General features: G+C 52.4%; 1 protein-coding gene across 1 annotated transcript in view; it reads right to left on the reverse strand.

Annotated features, from left to right (window-relative positions):
• The window catches only part of VASH2 (vasohibin 2), a 106,527-nt gene extending 98,523 nt beyond the window's left edge, over positions 1–8,004 (reverse strand). Inside the window, exon 1 of the mRNA XM_073553368.1 lies at positions 7,867–8,004. The gene's annotated coding sequence lies outside the window, so the exon portion shown is untranslated. The remainder of the gene's footprint in view (positions 1–7,866) is intronic.
• Positions 8,005–19,271: the final 11,267 nt, after the last annotated feature.

A 19,271-nucleotide genomic window follows, 5' to 3' on the forward strand; every position in this document is an offset into this window, starting at 1 on the left:
TTGTGTGGTGACCTAGGTCACCCTCTCAGCCGCTGCCCTCGCTCCTTTTCTAATGCCGCTGCAGGCCCGGCGGGAGGAGTCCGTGAGGGAGAAACCTCTGGCGGCGCTCCTGCAGCTGTGGCAGGTGGTGGCGGAGGGGAAGGGGCTGAGGGACCGGTGAGGAAGGGCAATGCCAAGGTGAGGGGCCCCGCGTATGTGCGGAGGCAAGAAAAACGCCATGGGGGTGGGGGGCAGGTGAAGTCTCGGGCAACCGGGTCGATGCCTGCTCCTCCCTCCAGGCCCGTGGCAAAAGCCTCTGAGGTCCTGAGGGAGAGTGTGGTGAGAGAGGAGATCAGGAGGATGGAGAGGGAGGATAAAGCGGCTGACTCGGACGGGTCCTCACAGTATGAAAGTGTTGATGAAGAGGTCCAGGAGCAGCCTACAGCAGCGGGTGGCAAAAGTAAACGTGCCAATCGTAACAAATCGGGGGGAAGAAGGCTGGCAAGCCTTCAAAATCTCCCCCGCCCCCGACCACCAGGGTGCGCACGGAAGGGCCCGCTGACCCCCCTCTGATTGATCTCTCCAACTGGTTCAGCGTCCTCGGAGGCTCGGATGATGGGCCGCAAGACGAGGATGCTGGGCCGGGGGTACCACCGGAGGGTCCTTCGGGGGATGGTGGGGTCCGTCCCTCAGGGGGCAGTGTTCCTCCTGGGGGGGGGACAGACCTGGAACCCGGGGGCGAGGACACCGGGGGGGTGGGATGGACACAACGGGAGCTTCCCTGAAAAGGAAGGTGTCCGACCCCTCCTCAGGTGGAGGTGATAGCAGTGGTAAGAAGTTGGCCATCCAACTTGATCACCCATGATGGCGGAACTCGCCCCGTTGACGCTGGCATCTATTAATGTTGCCAGCATAAAGTCAGATGCGGCTCGCTTCACGGCCTTTGATTTTTTTCTCCCGGATTGAGGCAGAAATTTTATTCTTGCAAGAGACCAGACTAACAGACATGGGGGCCATCTATAAAGCACGGAGGGAGTGGAGGTGCGGGCCCTCATACTGGTCTCTTGCGGCCGAGCCGTATAGCGGGATGGCAGTCCTTTTTAAGACTGCAGCTGTTGAATGCCGACGGGTTACTGAGTTGGAAATGGGGAGGTGCCTGATCCTAGATGTCTTCATGAGGGGACAAGAGCTCCGGCTCATCAACATCTACGGCCCGCAGTCCAAGTGGGACCGCAAATGTCTCTTCCTGAGGATCAAGCCCTTTCTTTTTACGAGCCGGCAGGTGGTCTTCGGTGGGGACTTCAACACCATTACGAGGTCCCGTGACCGGGGGGGTCCCGGAGATCGCCTGGCTTATGATAGCGTCGCGTTGAATAGCATAGCCAGCGAAGCTCGCCTGGTGGATGTCCACATCCGGCACACCCCAGGTCACGGAGGTTTCACCTACCATAGGGGTAGCTGTAGGTCTAGAATAGACAGGTTTTTTTTGAAGGAGGACGCCATCTTTTCTGCTGTGTCCGCCGTTGAGGTGGAGTTCTCCGATCACTGTCTAATTTTCTTTTCTCTGAATGTTGCAGAGACTCATCGGATGGGAAGAGGGCTGTGGAAGCTCAATTCGTCCCTGCTGGAAGAAGCGGAGGTGAGACAATCCTTCGAGGACTTTCTTCAGAGCCAGGTACCGCTGTTGGATCTCTGTAGTAGTAAGTCAGAGTGGTGGGAGATCTTCAAAAAGCGGGTGGCGAGGAAATCTCCAGAGTGAAATCTTTGCTCAAGAGGTGTCAGTATGATAGACACACATCTTTAGTTTTTGAGAGGGACTTCGGGAAGTACCGCTCGCCCGACCCTTACAGAAACTGTAAGATGTCAGTGAATTGTAAGATGGTGACAGGACTGATCGACAGTACGGGGTCCCTGAACAGATCCAAATCAGGGATCCTCGAGGTGGTCAGATCCTTCTACTCACACCTCTTGGAAAAGAAGGATCTGGATCGGGACAGGATGTCGGCTTTCCTGGCTGAAACCGTCCCTGAGCCAGGGGGTGATCCCTCTCTTGGTGTTTTGGCAGAGGAAATCAGGGAAGAGGAAGTGAGACTGGCCATTGATGGGCTTCGGCCCAAGAAATCGCCAGGTCCGGATGGCTTAACATCCGAGTTCTATAAGACTTTTAGGGACTCCTTGGTCCCCCTCTTGACAGGGGTATTTAATGAGTGTCTCTCCTCGGGCACTCTTCCCGACTCAATGAGGAAGTCAGCCCTCATTATTCTGTCAAAGGGTAAGGATCCGTCCCGTATCGAGAATTGGCATCCCATAGCGCTTCTCGATACGGACCGGAAGGTTCTGGCCAAGGTGCTGTTTAATCGGCTGGTGAAGTTTGCACCCCAGCTCCTTTCAGGGGCCCAGCATTGCTCTGTTCCGGGCCGCAGTACTTTTAGTGCTGTGCTCGGTGTCCGAGAGGCAGTGGAGCAGGGTAGGGCAGGTCACTGGAGGGGGTACTTGCTGTCATTAGATCAAGCGAAAGCCTTTGACCGGGTCAACCACGAGTACCTCTGGTCCGTCCTTTTGAGGTATGGTCTGCCTGGGAGGTTTGTAAAATGGTTAGAGATCTTGTACCAAGGGGCTGAGACTTTTCCGCTGATGAACGGTTGGTCAGGTCGCCCTTTTGAGGTGGGTTCTGGGGTCCGTCAGGGCTGTCCGCTGAGCCCGCTTTTATACGTGTTCGCGATCGATCCCTTCCTAAGGAGGGTAGATCGTGGACCGTTGGCGGGAGTCGGGATGGACCAGGCGGGCTCTGGGTCCTCTCTGAGGGTGGTGGCGTATGCCGATGATGTTTCCCTTTTCGTGTCCTCGAGAAGGGAGGCGGATTGGGTCATGTCGGAGGTAGTGCGCTACTCGGAGGCATCCGGGTCCATGATCAACCGGGATAAGTGTGAAAGTCTCTGGCTGGGAGGGGGAGATCCCAGGTTTGATCTCCCGGACACCCTTCCAGGGCCCCAGGCCACCGCCAAAATTCTAGGCATCGAATTTGGCCCCGGGGATTACCCCCAGCAAAATTGGGAGGGCAGACTTAAGATCGCCGCCCAAAAGGTGGACCAATGGAAGGGTTGGTCTTTAACCGTGAGGGAAAGGGTTGCCCCGGCTAAAGGCTTTCTGCTACCTTTATTAATATACCTGGGCAGTGTGTGCATCTTGCCGGAACCTCTCTGGACACGGGTCTATAGCCTGTTCTTCCAATTGTTATGGGGGAATAGGCTTAACCTAATCAAGAGGGAGGTTACATACCGTACGAGGAGACTAGGTGGGTTGGGTATGGTCAACCCGGTGGTGTTTCTAGTAAACACCTTTCTTAAGACTAACATCTCCAACCTCTGGCTAGAGAGGGCTCCTCCGTGGGTAGTCTCCTGCAAGGGTTGGCTTTGGCCTTTCTTCCAGGAATGGGAGACAGGAGGGCAGGTGAAGGACCTACGCACACCTCATGGGCATCTCCCGGCTTACGCTACCCCGGTTCTGAAGGTGATCCGCCGGTGGGGTCTGGGAATGTGGGAAATCAGGACCATGTCGAGGCAATGCCTTGACAGGAGGGTCCTGTTGACACATTTCCAGAAGCCCCTGGCCCTTAAGGATTGCCCAGGCCGGGATCTGGAGGTCGGGCTGGGGCTTTTAAATTCTAAGCGGATCCCCATGAAGTTTTGGGACTTGACCTGGCGCTGCTTCCACGGGAGGCTGTATGTAAAGGATAACTTGAAGTGCAGGAAATCCGATGATCGGGGTTGTCCCCGTGAGGAGTGTGGCGACGTGCTGGAAAGCATGGAGCACTTCCTGCTTCATTGTCCCTTTAATGCAGAGGTTTACAACAGGGTGGGTGCTTCCATACGTTGGCCGCGGCTGGCGTCCCTCTCCTACGCTGAGTGGGCCTATGGAGCGTTCAGATCCCTGGGTGGCCGGGACCCGTGCACTTTATTCCTAGTCAGTGTAGTGGTTAGGTTCTACACTTGGAATGCACGGTGCCTAGTTTCGACGCGGAAAAAAACCCTTCCGAGGGATGAGGTGGCAGGAAACATCTTGGGTGACCTGGTGAAGGTCCGTTCTTTGGAGTTCGAAAGGTTGGGTGTGAGGAAGGCCTCTTGGCTTTGGAGGGGCCTCTCCTTTTAGAAACGCACTCAAGGGAGAGCTAGCTCCGTGTGAATGAGGGTAGGGATAGCATAAGTTTCACTGGGTGTTAGGGACAGAATTAGGGGCAGATAGGGACAGGGAGGGACAGGCACTGAGGGACAGATAGAGAGTTAGTTATGATAAGTTAGGTAGAGTAGGGGCAGGTAGGGACAGATAGGGACAGTTTCTTTAGGGACAGAAGTAGGGACAGTCTTAGTTGTTGAGGGACAGGGTGAATGTGTTAGTGAGGGATGGGGCCTCCAGAACTCCTTTCCTGGTGTTGGGCTGGTGCATGTCACTTTAGCTTTTTGTTTTGGAAGCATGAAATTTAATGGATATTGGGCTTGCAGGCACCAAACTTGGGCCTGTGGCAAGGTTTTTGGAAATGTGGTTAATACTTATTGTTTGGGTAATATTATCACTGGTCATAGCAGGTCGTATCTTAGGTGTATAACAATTGTAGTATGTGCTTTTTGTGTATCTGTACATGTATGCAGTATTGTATGTATGTCGCTAGGATGGTGCTTTTAAAAAAAAAATGTATATATTATAGTTAGGAAAGGGGGAAGGGGTACAGTCAGGTTGGGTGGGGGTTTCTTGCGGGAGGGAGGGGGGAAGTTTGGACCCTGGAATGGACCCTGAGAAATCAAGGGCCGAAGATCAGAAGGAGATGGCCTGGGAACTACACCAAGGACCATGGGAAATATATAAGGAAATGTAGATACGGGCCATAAACTTTCCTGGCCCTGAGGTGCTGGTTTTTTTTTTCTGAGGCCATAAACTTTCATGGACCTAGGTGTGGAAAAGGCTACGAACTTGTGGACCTGTGGTGTGGGTGGTGGGAAAAAATAAATAAATAAAAAAATAATAAAAAAAATAAAATAAAAAAAAAATAAAAAAAAATATATTAAAAAAAAAAGGGAAAAAGGGGGGTGGTTTCTTGCTGTGTTGAGGGGAAGTAGTTGAGGGTCTGCCAAGATGGCTGTTTTTTCTGTTTAAGGCAGTGGGCCAGAAAAAGTGTTTACTTTCCTGTTTTAAATCCAGTATATAGGAATGAATGGGAGCATGAGTGAAGGTGTGAATGGGGTTGAATGTGAAGGAATGGATTTTTGTTTGTTTTCTTTGTTTTGTTTTTTTTGGAGGTTCCTGCTGGGGGTCCCTCAGGCTGCAAAGCCTGGAGACACTGCGCTATGTCCTTCAGAGATGGACTGTCGTAAGCTAGTATATTTGCACAAGTTTTTTTTGTATGTCGGTGTGGTTTATTTTAGTTCATGTATCGTGGTTTTTGATTTCTGGAATGTTGTTTTTGTCTGTCTTATGTATTGTGTTTTTGATATTTTTATAATAAAAGAGATACAGGATGTAACTCAGGATCTGTAATGTAATGTATGTACACAGTGACTGCACCAGCAGAATAGTGAGTGCAGCTCTGGGGTATAATACAGGATGTAACTCAGGATCAGTAATGTACACAGTGACTGCACCAGCGGAATAATGAGTGCAGCTCTGGAGTATAATACAGGATGTAACTCAGGATCAGTAATGTATGTACACAGTGACTGCACCAGTGGAATAGTGAGTGCAGCTTTGGAGTATAATACAGGATGTAACTCAGGATCTGTAATATGTACACAGTGACTGTACCAGCGGAATAGTGAGTGCAGCTCTGGAGTATAATACAGGATGTAACTCAGGATCAGTAATGTAATGTATGTACACAGTGACTGCACCAGCAGAATAGTGAGTACAGCTCTGGAGTATAATACAGGATGTAACTCAGGATCAGTAATGTAATGTATGTACACAGTGACTGCACCAGCAGAATAGTGAGTGCAGCTCTGGAGTATAATACAGGATGTAACTCAGGATCAGTAATGTAATGTATGTACACAGTGACTACACCAGCAGAATAGTGAGTGCAGCTCTGGAGTATAATACAGGATGTAACTCAGGATCAGTAATGTAATGTATGTGCACAGTGACTGCACCAGCAGAATAGTGAGCGCAGCTCTGGAGGCAGACATATATGATGCTCAACCTGTGTAGCTCCTCAGGAATAAAAGTTATTGGAGGGCTAATGATCCAGACACTATTCATGTACAGGGACCCTCCCGGCTCTCTCTGATACAGGATGTAAGTCCACATGAGTACTTAAATAACCTAATTGCGATATAATAGTAAGGAGAATCTGAGGGTCGTGGGTTTTCGTCTATAGGCAAAAGGCCTGATGGTCCGAGTCCAGAAATGTTCTTTGCATTTATCTTCTAAATTCTCATTACCAGCAACTCAACTGGAGTTTTTTTTTGTAACTGGCCTTAGTCCGATCCATAACAACTCACACATATACGGTATACGCGCGGTATTATACAGAGCTGTCAGCACAGTGTCCATATCTGTCATTACTGCAGACACTGGTTAATGGGATCCACATGTGTCTCAGCAATACAATGAGTTGTAGCCTATTGGACAGCACAGAAACCTGATCCGCTCCCCTATATCTGTAACAGAACTCCGCTGCTATTCGGGGATTTCATTATGGCCGGATACAGTATCACAGCTGCAGCGGATTAACCCTCCATGCTGACTGTATGATGTGGCACAATCCTGCACCTACCGAACATGGAGCCCATGCACAGAGCAGTCCTTCGTGAACGGCAACATGATGGACCAGCACAGCTGATGCAGAACATCTTGTAACATAGAATTATCAATTATCCAACCATTAGAATAATACATACATGTGTGCGAGTCACAAGTCAGGAGCCGGCTATATACTGAAAGGCTGCCCACTATATGAGGACCTCGGCTGTACGGCTGTCCGTCACTCTCCAGGTAGGAACTGACGGCGGGTCCGGCTGGTGAGACCCAGTCAGGGTTGGACCGGCCCACCCGACAACCGGAGAATCCTCCGGTGGGCCCTAGCTTCTTCTTTAGGAGAGTTCATAGCGCAAACCTTGTGGCTGTTAGGGGGCTCTTGAGTGGGGGAGGAAGGTGGGCCCCCAGAATCAAATCCTCCAGTGGGCCCAATGGTCTTCAGTCTGACCCTGGACCCAGTACAGTCATCTGTGGTCTGATAATGCCACATGTGCACTCCAGTGATCCCACAAATCACCAGCGGCTCTACAGTGTCGGACCACTGCGCCTTCTAATATTAGTTAGCGCTTATTTATCTACCGGCTCTTGCCTCCTATTAGAAAAGGGAAGAGGCCAACCAGGACCGAACCCCTCGTTTGTAGGGACCCCATAATTATTATTAAGTCTCCCCAGTATGGCAGTAACGGGTCCACATAACAGCTATCGCATGGCACAGTCTGCATTATACGCGGGATGGGTATATACGGTATATAGTGTACGCTGCAGCCCTATAGCGGCCACATGTGGGATTCCTCACCCTCTTATATTGAGGCGCCCTCATTGTTCAGCACTTACTCGGCTGGCACACATGGCATCCAGACAGGTCAGAAAATAACCCTGGCACTGACAGCCTGAATTAGGGCAGGGCTGCTAGGCAAAGGACTGGGGGAAACCATAACCGGGCACAGCACTTTACTGGGCACCGAAATCAATGGGAATGTACAGTGGTGCTAAATGTAAAAATATGGACAATTCCTTTAAGAGAAAAAATCTGCATCGTGCGCTGGTCTTATGGGCTGAGTGCAGCCGCAGAGCACGGGAGCCGCCGGACTGCGGCAGCCCCACACCCGCCCCCGGGAGATCCGCCCTGCGGCAGCCGCTTACCTGCAGTCAGCGCCTGTGGCTCCGGTTCCCCCGGGAGCAGCGGCCGCCGAGCCCCATCCTCCTCCCGCAGACTGCTCGGCTCTCCAGCAGCAGCGGACGTTACATTGTATCACTGTCACCCGGCAGCAACGTTCTACAGCTCAGTGATTGGCTGCTGCAACAAAGAGGGGCGGGGCGAGAGCGGGATGATGAGCAGGGGGCGGGGCCGGGAGAAGACAGTGGAGACCGTCAGCATTCATGGCTCAGGGATCGGAGACGAGCTCCGCGAGGATGAGGTGTTTTTTTTTCTTAGATGGGCTTCACCCAACTCAGACGTATATGACAGATGTAGCCACAAATTTCTGGAACCCCCTTATCTTATTGGGGGTGCAGGGTCTCAGGACCTGCAAGCAGCCCGCGTTCAGGACGAGAGTACACCGAGTGGCTGCATCGTTCAGGATGAGAGGACACTGAGTGACTGCAGCGTTCAGGACGAGAGTACACCGAGTGGCTGCAGCGTTCAGGACGAGAGTACACCGAGTGGCTGCATCGTTCAGGATGAGAGGACACTGAGTGACTGCAGCGTTCAGGACGAGAGTACACCGAGTGGCTGCAGCGTTCAGGATGAGAGGACGCTGAGTGGCTGCAGCGTTCAGGATGAGAGGACACTGAGTGGCTGCAGCGTTCAGGATGAGAGGACACTGAGTGGCTGCAGCGTTCAGGATGAGAGGACACTGAGAGAGGCTGCAGTGTTCAGAATGAGGACAAACGGAGAAAAAACCCTCAAAATACATTTTCAATACATGCTGTGCAAGTGCACAAAAGAAGGTCCCAAATGTAAATGGAGACGTAGGAACGACTCAAAAGGACATGAAAAAAAGTGGAGAAACAGAGTCCAAAGCTACAATGTAACAAATATAATTTATTGGAAAAGCATGATGGAGACAAGACAAACAGGCTTAAAATAAATAGAATGAGATAGCATAATCATCGTCACCAGATACAAAAAGCACCCTGCACAAAAGTAGGTGTCAAGCCAAACGAGGGTGTGTATAAATTAACACATCAAGGGCAGGCAGAAAGACACTGAGGACAAATGAACACCCTCCAGAATCCACATTTCAAATGTGACATTCCATGTGGATGCAATCAACATGAATAATAAAGTGGAGTGAGGGGCACACAATCCATTGGTTAAGGTACTAAGCCATGGATGTTCACAGTGTGTAAAACATACCCATCATTGCAGCTTTCAACCCACCGCTGTGCAGGAGAGCCCCGACGCACGTTTCGCGGTATAACCGCTTCCTCGGGGGGCGTTTTTTTAGCGTTCAGAATGAGCTCACACTGAGTGGCTGCAGCATCCAGGATGAGCGTACACTGAGTGGCTGCAGCGTTCAGAATGAGCTCACACTGAGTGGCTGCAGCATCCAGGATGAGCGTACACTGAGTGGCTGCAGAGTTCAGGATGAGCGCACACTGAGTGGCTGCAGAGTTCAGGATGAGCGCACACTGAGTGGCTGCAGCATTCAAGATGAGCGGGCACTGAGTGGCTGCAGCGTTCAGGATAAGCGCACACTGAGTGGCTGCAGCGTTCAGGATGAGCGTATACTGAGTGGCTGCAGCAATCAGGATGAGCGTACATTGAGTGGCTGCAGTGTTCAGGATGAGTGTACACTGAGAGGCTGCAGCATTCAGGAGGAGCGTACATTGAGTGGCTGCAGCGTTCAGGATGAGTGTACACTGAGAGGCTACAGCGTTCAGGATGAGCGCACACTGAGTGGCTGCAGCGTTCAGGATGAGCGTACACTGAGTGGCTGCAGTGTTCAGGATGAGCGCACACTGAGTGGCTGCAGTGTTCAGGATGACCACACATTGAGTGGCTGCAGCTTTCAGGATGAGCTTACACTGAGTGGCTGCAGTGTTCAGGATGAGCGCACACTGAGTGGCTGCAGCGTTCAGGATAAGCGCACACTGAGTGGCTGCAGCGTTCTGGATGAGAACATACTGAGTGGCTGCAGCATTCAGGATGAGTGTATACTGAGTGACTGCAGCATTCAGGATGAGCGTATACTGAGTGGCTGCAGCATTCAGGATGAGCGTACATTGAGTGGCTGCAGCGTTCAGGATGAGTGTACACTGAGAGGCTACAGCATTCAGGATGAGCGCACACTGAGTGGTTGCAGCGTTCAGGATGAGCGTACACTGAGTGGCTGCAGTGTTCAGGATGAGCGCACACTGAGTGGCTGCAGTGTTCAGGATGACCACACATTGAGTGGCTGCAGCTTTCAGGATGAGCTTACACTGAGTGGCTGCAGTGTTCAGGATGAGCGCACACTGAGTGGCTGCAGCGTTCAGGATAAGCGCACACTGAGTGGCTGCAGCGTTCTGGATGAGAACATACTGAGTGGCTGCAGCATTCAGGATGAGTGTATACTGAGTGACTGCAGCATTCAGGATGAGCGTATACTGAGTGGCTGCAGCATTCAGGATGAGCGTACATTGAGTGGCTGCAGTGTTCAGGATGAGTGTACACTGAGAGGCTGCAGCATTCAGGATGAGAACATACTGAGTGGCTGCAGCATTCAGGATGAGCGTACATTGAGTGGCTGCAGTGTTCAGGATGAATGTACACTGAGTGGCTGCAGCGTTCAGGATGAGAACATACTGAGTGGCTGCAGCGTTCAGGATGAGAGGACACTGAGTGGCTGCAGTGTTCAGAATGAGAGGACACTGAGAGGCTGCAGCGTTCAGGATGAGCGCACACTGAGTGGCTGCAGTGTTCAGGATGAGCGTACACTGAGTGGCTGCAGTGTTCAGGATGAGCGTACACTGAGTGGCTGCAGTGTTCAGGATGAGCGCACACTGAGTGGCTGCAGTGTTCAGGATGACCACACATTGAGTGGCTGCAGCTTTCAGGATGAGCTTACACTGAGTGGCTGCAGTGTTCAGGATGAGCGCACACTGAGTGGCTGCAGCGTTCAGGATAAGCGCACACTGAGTGGCTGCAGCGTTCTGGATGAGAACATACTGAGTGGCTGCAGCATTCAGGATGAGTGTATACTGAGTGACTGCAGCATTCAGGATGAGCGTATACTGAGTGGCTGCAGCATTCAGGATGAGCGTACATTGAGTGGCTGCAGTGTTCAGGATGAGTGTACACTGAGAGGCTGCAGCATTCAGGATGAGAACATACTGAGTGGCTGCAGCATTCAGGATGAGCGTACATTGAGTGGCTGCAGTGTTCAGGATGAATGTACACTGAGTGGCTGCAGCGTTCAGGATGAGAACATACTGAGTGGCTGCAGCGTTCAGGATGAGAGGACACTGAGTGGCTGCAGTGTTCAGAATGAGAGGACACTGAGAGGCTGCAGCGTTCAGGATGAGCGCACACTGAGTGGCTGCAGTGTTCAGGATGAGCGTACACTGAGTGGCTGCAGTGTTCAGGATGAGCGTACACTGAGTGGCTGCAGTGTTCAGGATGAGCGCACACTGAGTGGCTGCCGCGTTCAGGATATGCGCACACTGAGTGGCTGCAGCATTCAGGATGAGAACATATTGAGTGGCTGCAGCGTTCAGGATGAGTGTATACTGAGTGACTGCAGCATTCAGGATGAGCGTATACTGAGTGACTGCAGCATTCAGGATGCGCGTACATTGAGTGGCTGCAGTGTTCAGGATGAGTGTACACTGAGAGGCTGCAGCATTCAGGATGAGCGTACACTGAGTGGCTGCAGCGTTCAGGATAAGCGCACACTGTGTGGCTGCAGCATTCAGGATGAGAGCATACTGAGTGGCTGCAGCGTTCAGGATGAGAGGACACTGAGTGGCTGCAGCGTTCAGGATAAGAGGACACTGAGTGGCTACAGCGTTCAGGATGAGAGGACACTGAGAGGCTGCAGCGTTCAGATTGAGCTCACACTGAGTGGCTGCAGCATCCAGGATGAGCCTACACTGAGTGGCTGCAGAGTTCAGGATGAGCGCACACTGGGTGGCTGCAGAGTTCAGGATAAGCGCACACTGAGTGGCTGCAGCATTCAGGATGAGCGTACACTGAGTGGCTGCAGTGTTCAGGATGAGCGTACACTGAGTGGCTGCAGTGTTCAGGATGAGCGCACACTGAGTGGCTGCCGCGTTCAGGATATGCGCACACTGAGTGGCTGCAGCATTCAGAATGAGAACATATTGAGTGGCTGCAGCGTTCAGGATGAGTGTATACTGAGTGACTGCAGCATTCAGGATGAGCGTATACTGAGTGACTGCAGCATTCAGGATGCGCGTACATTGAGTGGCTGCAGTGTTCAGGATGAGTGTACACTGAGAGGCTGCAGCATTCAGGATGAGCGTACACTGAGTGGCTGCAGCGTTCAGGATAAGCGCACACTGTGTGGCTGCAGCATTCAGGATGAGAGCATACTGAGTGGCTGCAGCGTTCAGGATGAGAGGACACTGAGTGGCTGCAGCGTTCAGATTGAGCTCACACTGAGTGGCTGCAGCATCCAGGATGAGCCTACACTGAGTGGCTGCAGAGTTCAGGATGAGCGCACACTGAGTGGCTGCAGAGTTCAGGATAAGCGCACACTGAGTGGCTGCAGCATTCAGGATGAGCGTACACTGAGTGGCTGCAGAGTTCAGGATGAGCGCACACTGAGTGGCTGCAGAGTTCAGGATGAGCGTACACTGAGTGGCTGCAGCATTCAGGATGAGCGCACACTGAGTGGCTGCAGAGTTCAGGATGAGAACATACTGAGTGGAAGCTGCGTTCAGGATGAGCGTATACTGAGTGACTGCAGCATTCAGGATGAGCGTATACTGAGTGGCGGCAGCATTCTGGATGAGCGTACATTGAGTGGCTGCAGTGTTCAGGATGAGCGTACACTGAGTGGCTGCAGTGTTCAGGATGAGCGTACACTGAGTGGCTGCAGCATTCAGGATAAGTGTACACTGAGTGGCTGCAGCGTTCAGGATGAGCGTACACTGAGGCTGCAGCATTCAGGATGAGCGTACACTGAGGCTGCAGCGTTCAGGATGAGCACACACTGAGAGGCTGCAGCGTACAGGATGAGTGTATACTGAGTGACTGCAGCATTCAGGATGAGCGTATATTGAGTGGCTGCAGCATTCAGGATGCGCGTACATTGAGTGGCTGCAGTGTTCAGGATGAGTGTACACTGAGAGGCTGCAGCATTCAGGATGAGCGTACACTGAGTGGCTGCAGTGTTCAGGATGAGCGTACACTGAGTGGCTGCAGCATTCAGGATGAGTGTACATTGAGTGGCTGCAGCGTTCAGGATGAGTGTACACTGAGTGGCTGCAGCGTTCAGGATGAGCGTACACTGAGTGGCTGCAGTGTTCAGGATGAGCACACATTGAGTGGCTGCAGCTTTCAGGATGAGCATACACTGAGTGGCTGCAGTTTTCAGGATGAGCACACACTGAGAGGCTGCAGTGTTCAGGATAAGTGCACACTGAGTGGCTGCAGTGTTTAGGATAAGTGCACATTGAGTGGCTGCAGCGTTCAGGATGAGAACATACTGAGTGGCTGCAGCGTACAGGATGAGTGTATACTGAGTGACTGCAGCATTCAGGATGAGCGTATATTGAGTGGCTGCAGCATTCAGGATGAGCGTACACTGAGTGGCTGCAGCATTCAGGATGAGTGTACATTGAGTGGCTGCAGCGTTCAGGATGAGTGTACACTGAGTGGCTGCAGCATTCAGGATGAGCGTACACTGAGTGGCTGCAGTGTTCAGGATGAGCACACATTGAGTGGCTGCAGCTTTCAGGATGAGCATACACTGAGTGGCTGCAGTTTTCAGGATGAGCACACACTGAGAGGCTGCAGTGTTCAGGATGAGTGCACACTGAGTGGCTGCAGCGTTCCGGATGAGAACATACTTGAGTGGCTGCAGCGTTCAGAATAAGAACACACTGAGTGGCTGCAGCGTTCTGGATGAGAACATACTTGAGTGGCTGCAGCGTTCAGGATAAGAACACACTGAGTGGCCGCAGCGTTCAGGAAGAGAACACACGGAGTGACTGCAGCGTTCAGGTTGAGTGCACACTGAGAGGCTGCAGTGTTCAGGATGAGCGCACACTGAGTGGCTGCAGCATTCAGGATGAGTGCACACTGAGAGGCTGCAGTGTTCAGGATGATAGGACACTGAGTGGCTGCAGCGTTCAGGATGAGAGGACACTGAGTGGCTGCAGCATCCAGGATGAGCGTACACTGGGTGGCTGCAGCATTCAGAATGAGAGGACACTGAGTGGCTGCAGCGTTCAGGATGCGAGGACACTGAATGGCTGCAGTGTTCCGGATGAGAGGACACTGAGTGGCTGCAGCGTTCAGGATGAGAGGACACTGAGTGGCTGCAGTGTTCAGGATGAGAGGACACTGAGTGGCTGCAGTTTTCAGGATGAGAGGACACTGAGTGGCTGCAGTTTTCAGGATGAGAGGACACTGAGTGGCTGCAGCTTCCAGGATGAGCGTACACTGAGTGGCTGCAGCTTCCAGGATGAGCGTACACTGAGTGGCTGCAGAGTTCAGGATGAGCGCACACTGAGTGGCTGCAGAGTTCAGGATGAGCGCACACTGAGTGGCTGCAGAGTTCAGGATAAGCGCACACTGAGTGGCTGCAGCGTTCAGGATGAGAACATACTGAGTGGCTGCAGCATTCAGGATGAGAGGACACTGAGTGACTGCAGCGTTCAGGATGAGTGCACACTGAGTGGCTGCAGCGTTCAGAATGAGAGGACACTGAGTGGCTGCACTGTTCAGGATGAGAGGACACTGAGTAGCTGCAGCGTTCAGGATGAGAGGACACTGAGTGGCTGCAGCGTTCAGGATGAGAGGACACTGAGTGGCTGCAGCATCCAGGATGAGCGTACACTGAGTGGCTGCAGCATTCAGGATGAGCATACACTGAGTGGCTGCAGCGTTTAGAATGAGCGTACACTGAGTGGTTGCAGCGTTCCGGATGAGCGTTCACTGAGTGGCTGCAGCGTTTAGAATGAGCGTACACTGAGTGGCTGCAGCGTTCAGGATGAGCATACACTGAGTGGCTGCAGCATTTAGAATGAGCGTGCACTGAGTGGCTGCAGCGTACAGGACCACATATTTAGGGTACCGGCACATCATGGATGTCTAAAAAGTTGGAGAAGTTGCTGCTATAGATACCAGACAGAAATAGTGTTTTTTTTTCATGCATTTCTCCAATTTCTTTGATGCTATTTTCCCCCAAGGTCACAAACATAGGGGCTCAACAACTGTGAGACCCCCCCACCCCTGCACCTCACAGGACAGGTGCAATATATCTGCATGTGGCGGCATTTTTCCTGTCAAAGTAAAACCTTGTGACCTTTTTCATGTGTTATTCTTGTGCTATGATAATCACTGTAGTATGACATCGCTGTGTGCATCATCCCCGTACTGTGATACCGCTGTGTGCATCATCCCCGTACTGTGACATCGCTGTGTGCATCATCCCTGTATTGTGATACCGCTGTGTGCATTATCTCTGTACTGTTGACACCGCTGTGTGCATTGTCCCTGTATTGTGACACCGCTGTGTGCATTATCTCTGTACTGTGACACCGCTGTGTGCATTATCTCTGTACTGTGACACCGCTGTGTGCATTATCTCTGCATTGTGACACCGCTGTGTGCATCGTCCCTGTATTGTGACACCATTCTGTGCATCATCCCTGTACTGTGACACCGCTGTGTGCATTACTCCTGCAGTGTTACATCACTGTGTGCATTATCCCCGTCCATTATGGAGACTAATCATTCACATATTCTGAGCTGGTTGCTGTTGCTCATAGTAGCGCGGAGTCCGTGATTCTTTGTTACTCTCTTACTTCAGACTTTCATAAATATCCGGGAGACTGAAAAGAGAACCAGATGTCTAGATAAGTGCGGGCAACATTTTAAGGGATTTTCCACCGTCTAGCATTAATTTAGGAGATGCAGCTGACAACCACAGATCATGTGACAAAACCTAGTTTAGTCATCATCAATTTGCTCTATGACTACGTCACATGACTACTGGATGTGAAGTCACTTCTGCTTTTTTATATATATATATGTCTGGACTCCACGCCAATCCTCTGAATAAAGTGACTGCAGCACTACTTAAAGACAATCTGTCAGTAGATTTATGCTCTGTAATCTGATAGCAGCATGATGTAAGGACAGATATCCTGATTCCAGTGATGCATCACTTAGTTTACTGGGTGCTTCAGTTGTGATAGAATCACTATTTTCTCTGCTGCAGATCTAGCAAAGCTCGATTGCTGAGCTGTGTATAACCCCGCCCACACCACTGATTGGCAGCTTTCTGTGTTCATTGTGTATTGACAAAAAGCTGCCAATCAGGGGTGAGGGTGTGGCTGGACCAGAAGGCACAAGATACCTAGTCCTGTAGTAATAATCTCCTGCTGATAAAACACTGATTGAAACAACAGAACACAACCCAGTAAGTGACACATCACTGGAATTAGGGTCTCAGCCCCTACATCGTGCTGCTCTCAGATTACATAACAAAAACCCGCTGACAAGATTCTCGTTAAAGGGATATTTTCACCAGTTAGCTGCTCTCTAAGATGGGAATAACCTTTTAGGAACAATCTGCTGTAACATTATGGGATGGGAATACCTTTTTAGTGAAAAAGAAAACCTTACATCCTCAGATAATTCCTTAAATATTTCAGAACAGCGTGACTGCCCCCTACAGGTAGGAATCAATACATGACACATAAGGATAAACGTCATCAATACTAAGGGTACATGCCCACGATCAGGAATAGCAGCGCTGCGTCCAAACCGCTGTGCTGTACGGTACAAGCAGTGGCGGATTATAATGAGGTCAATTTGAGCAGTTGCCCCGGGCCCAGTGGGGTTAAGGGGCCCACAGCCCAGGCCAGTAAATTGCCCCATTATAATCCGCCACCGCGCAGGGCCGGATCATAGGCAGGGCAGGCGGGGCTTCAGCCCCGGGGCCCCCACCACAAGAGCTTCTAAGGGGGCCCCCACCACATTCCTGCTGGCTGCTGCAATGGCACTCCATCTTCTCCCCACCTAAAAGTGAGTGACCGTGGGGGCGGCATTATGTGCTCTGCTACCAGCAGCATCTACAAGTAGCGTGAACGCTGATGCTGCTGGTAGCGTGCAAAGGCTTGTGATGAGATCACAGGAGGTAAGGTGTCAGGACCCCCGATCATGTGACCCGTCTCCTCCCCTCCTGTGACCTCATCACAGGTCCTGTGCACACAGCACAGAGCACTGAGAGCAGCCATGTATGTGGAGTGCGGCTCTGCGGGTGGAGGTCGGTGCTGGAGGCTCCATTATTCTCTATGTGGAGTGTGGCTCTGCGGGTGGAGGTCGGTGCTGGAGGCTCCATTATTCTCTATGTGGAGTGCGGCTCTGCGGGTGGAGGTCGGTGCTGGAGGCTCCATTATTCTCTATGTGGAGTGCGGCTCTGCGGGTGGAGGTCGGTGCTGGAGGCTCCATTATTCTCTATGTGGAGTGCGGCTCTGCGGGTGGAGGTAGGTGCTGGAGGCTCCATTATTCTCTATGTGGAGTGCGGCTCTGCGGGTGGAGGTCGGTGCTGGAGGCTCCATTATTCTCTATGTGGAGTGCGGCTCTGCTGGTGGAGGTCGGTGCTGGAGGCCCCATTATTCTCTATGTGGAGTGCGGCTCTGCGGGTGGAGGTCGGTGCTGGAGGCTCCATTATTCTCTATGTGGAGTGCGGCTCTGCGGGTGGAGGTCGGTGCTGGAGGCTCCATTATTCTCTATGTGGAGTGCGGCTCTGCGGGTGGAGGTCGGTGCTGGAGGCTCCATTATTCTCTATGTGGAGTGCGGCTCTGCGGGTGGAGGTAGGTGCTGGAGGCTCCATTATTCTCTATGTGGAGTGCGGCTCTGCGGGTGGAGGTCGGTGCTGGAGGCTCCATTATTCTCTATGTGGAGTGCGGCTCTGCTGGTGGAGGTCGGTGCTGGAGGCCCCATTATTCTCTATGTGGAGTGCGGCTCTGCGGGTGGAGGTCGGTGCTGGAGGCCCCATTATTCTCTATGTGGAGTGCGGCTCTGCGGGTGGAGGTCGGTGCTGGAGGCTCCATTATTCTCTATGTGGAGTGCGGCTCTGCGGGTGGAGGTCGGTGCTGGAGGCTCCATTATTCTCTATGTGGAGTGCGGCTCTGCGGATGGAGGTCGGTGCTGGAGGCTCCATTATTCTCTATGTGGAGTGCGGCTCTGCGGGTGGAGGTCGGTGCTGGAGGCTCCATTATTCTCTATGTGGAGTGCGGCTCTGCGGGTGGAGGTAGGTGCTGGAGGCTCCATTATTCTCTATGTGGAGTGCAGCTCTGCGGGTGGAGGTCGGTGCTGGAGGCTCCATTATTCTCTATGTGGAGTGCGGCTCTGCGGGTGGAGGTCGGTGCTGGAGGCCCCATTATTCTCTATGTGGAGTGTGGCTCTGCGGGTGGAGGTCGGTGCTGGAGGCTCCATTATTCTCTATGTGGAGTGCGGCTCTGCGGGTGGAGGTCGGTGCTGGAGGCTCCATTATTCTCTATGTGGAGTGCGGCTCTGCGGGTGGAGGTCGGTGCTGGAGGCTCCATTATTCTCTATGTGGAGTGCGGCTCTGCGGGTGGAGGTCGGTGCTGGAGGCTCCATTATTCTCTATGTGGAGTGCGGCTCTGCGGGTGGAGGTCGGTGCTGGAGGCTCCATTATTCTCTATGTGGAGTGCGGCTCTGCGGGTGGAGGTCGGTGCTGGAGGCTCCATTATTCTCTATGTGGAGTGCGGCTCTGCGGGTGGAGGTCGGTGCTGGAGGCTCCATTATTCTATATGTGGAGTGCGGCTCTGCGGGTGGAGGTCGGTGCTGGAGGCTCCATTATTCTCTATGTGGAGTGCGGCTCTGCGGGTGGAGGTCGGTGCTGGAGGCTCCATTATTCTCTATGTGGAGTGCGGCTCTGCGGGTGGAGGTCGGTGCTGGAGGCTCCATTATTCTTTATGTGGAGTGTGGCTCTGCGGGTGGAGGTCGGTGCTGGAGGCTCCATTATTCTCTATGTGGAGTGCGGCTCTGCGGGTGGAGGTCGGTGCCGGAGGCTCCATTATTCTCTATGTGGAGTGCGGCTCTGCGGGTGGAGGTCGGTGCCGGAGGCTCCATTATTCTCTATGTGGAGTGCGGCTCTGCGGATGGAGGTCGGTGCTGGAGGCCCCATTATTCTCTATGTGGAGTGCGGCTCTGCGGGTGGAGGTCGGTGCTGGAGGCTCCATTATTCTCTATGTGGAGTGTGGCTCTGCGGGTGGAGGTAGGTGCTGGAGGCTCCATTATTCTCTATGTGGAGTGTGGCTCTGCGGATGGAGGTCGGTGCTGGAGGCCCCATTATTCTCTATGTGGAGTGCGGCTCTGCTGGTGGAGGTCGGTGCTG

Source organism: Dendrobates tinctorius, unplaced genomic scaffold (assembly GCF_039654945.1).
Source record: "Dendrobates tinctorius isolate UK_male_01 unplaced genomic scaffold, ASM3965494v1 ptg000201l, whole genome shotgun sequence".
Classification (NCBI taxonomy): domain Eukaryota; kingdom Metazoa; phylum Chordata; class Amphibia; order Anura; family Dendrobatidae; genus Dendrobates; species Dendrobates tinctorius.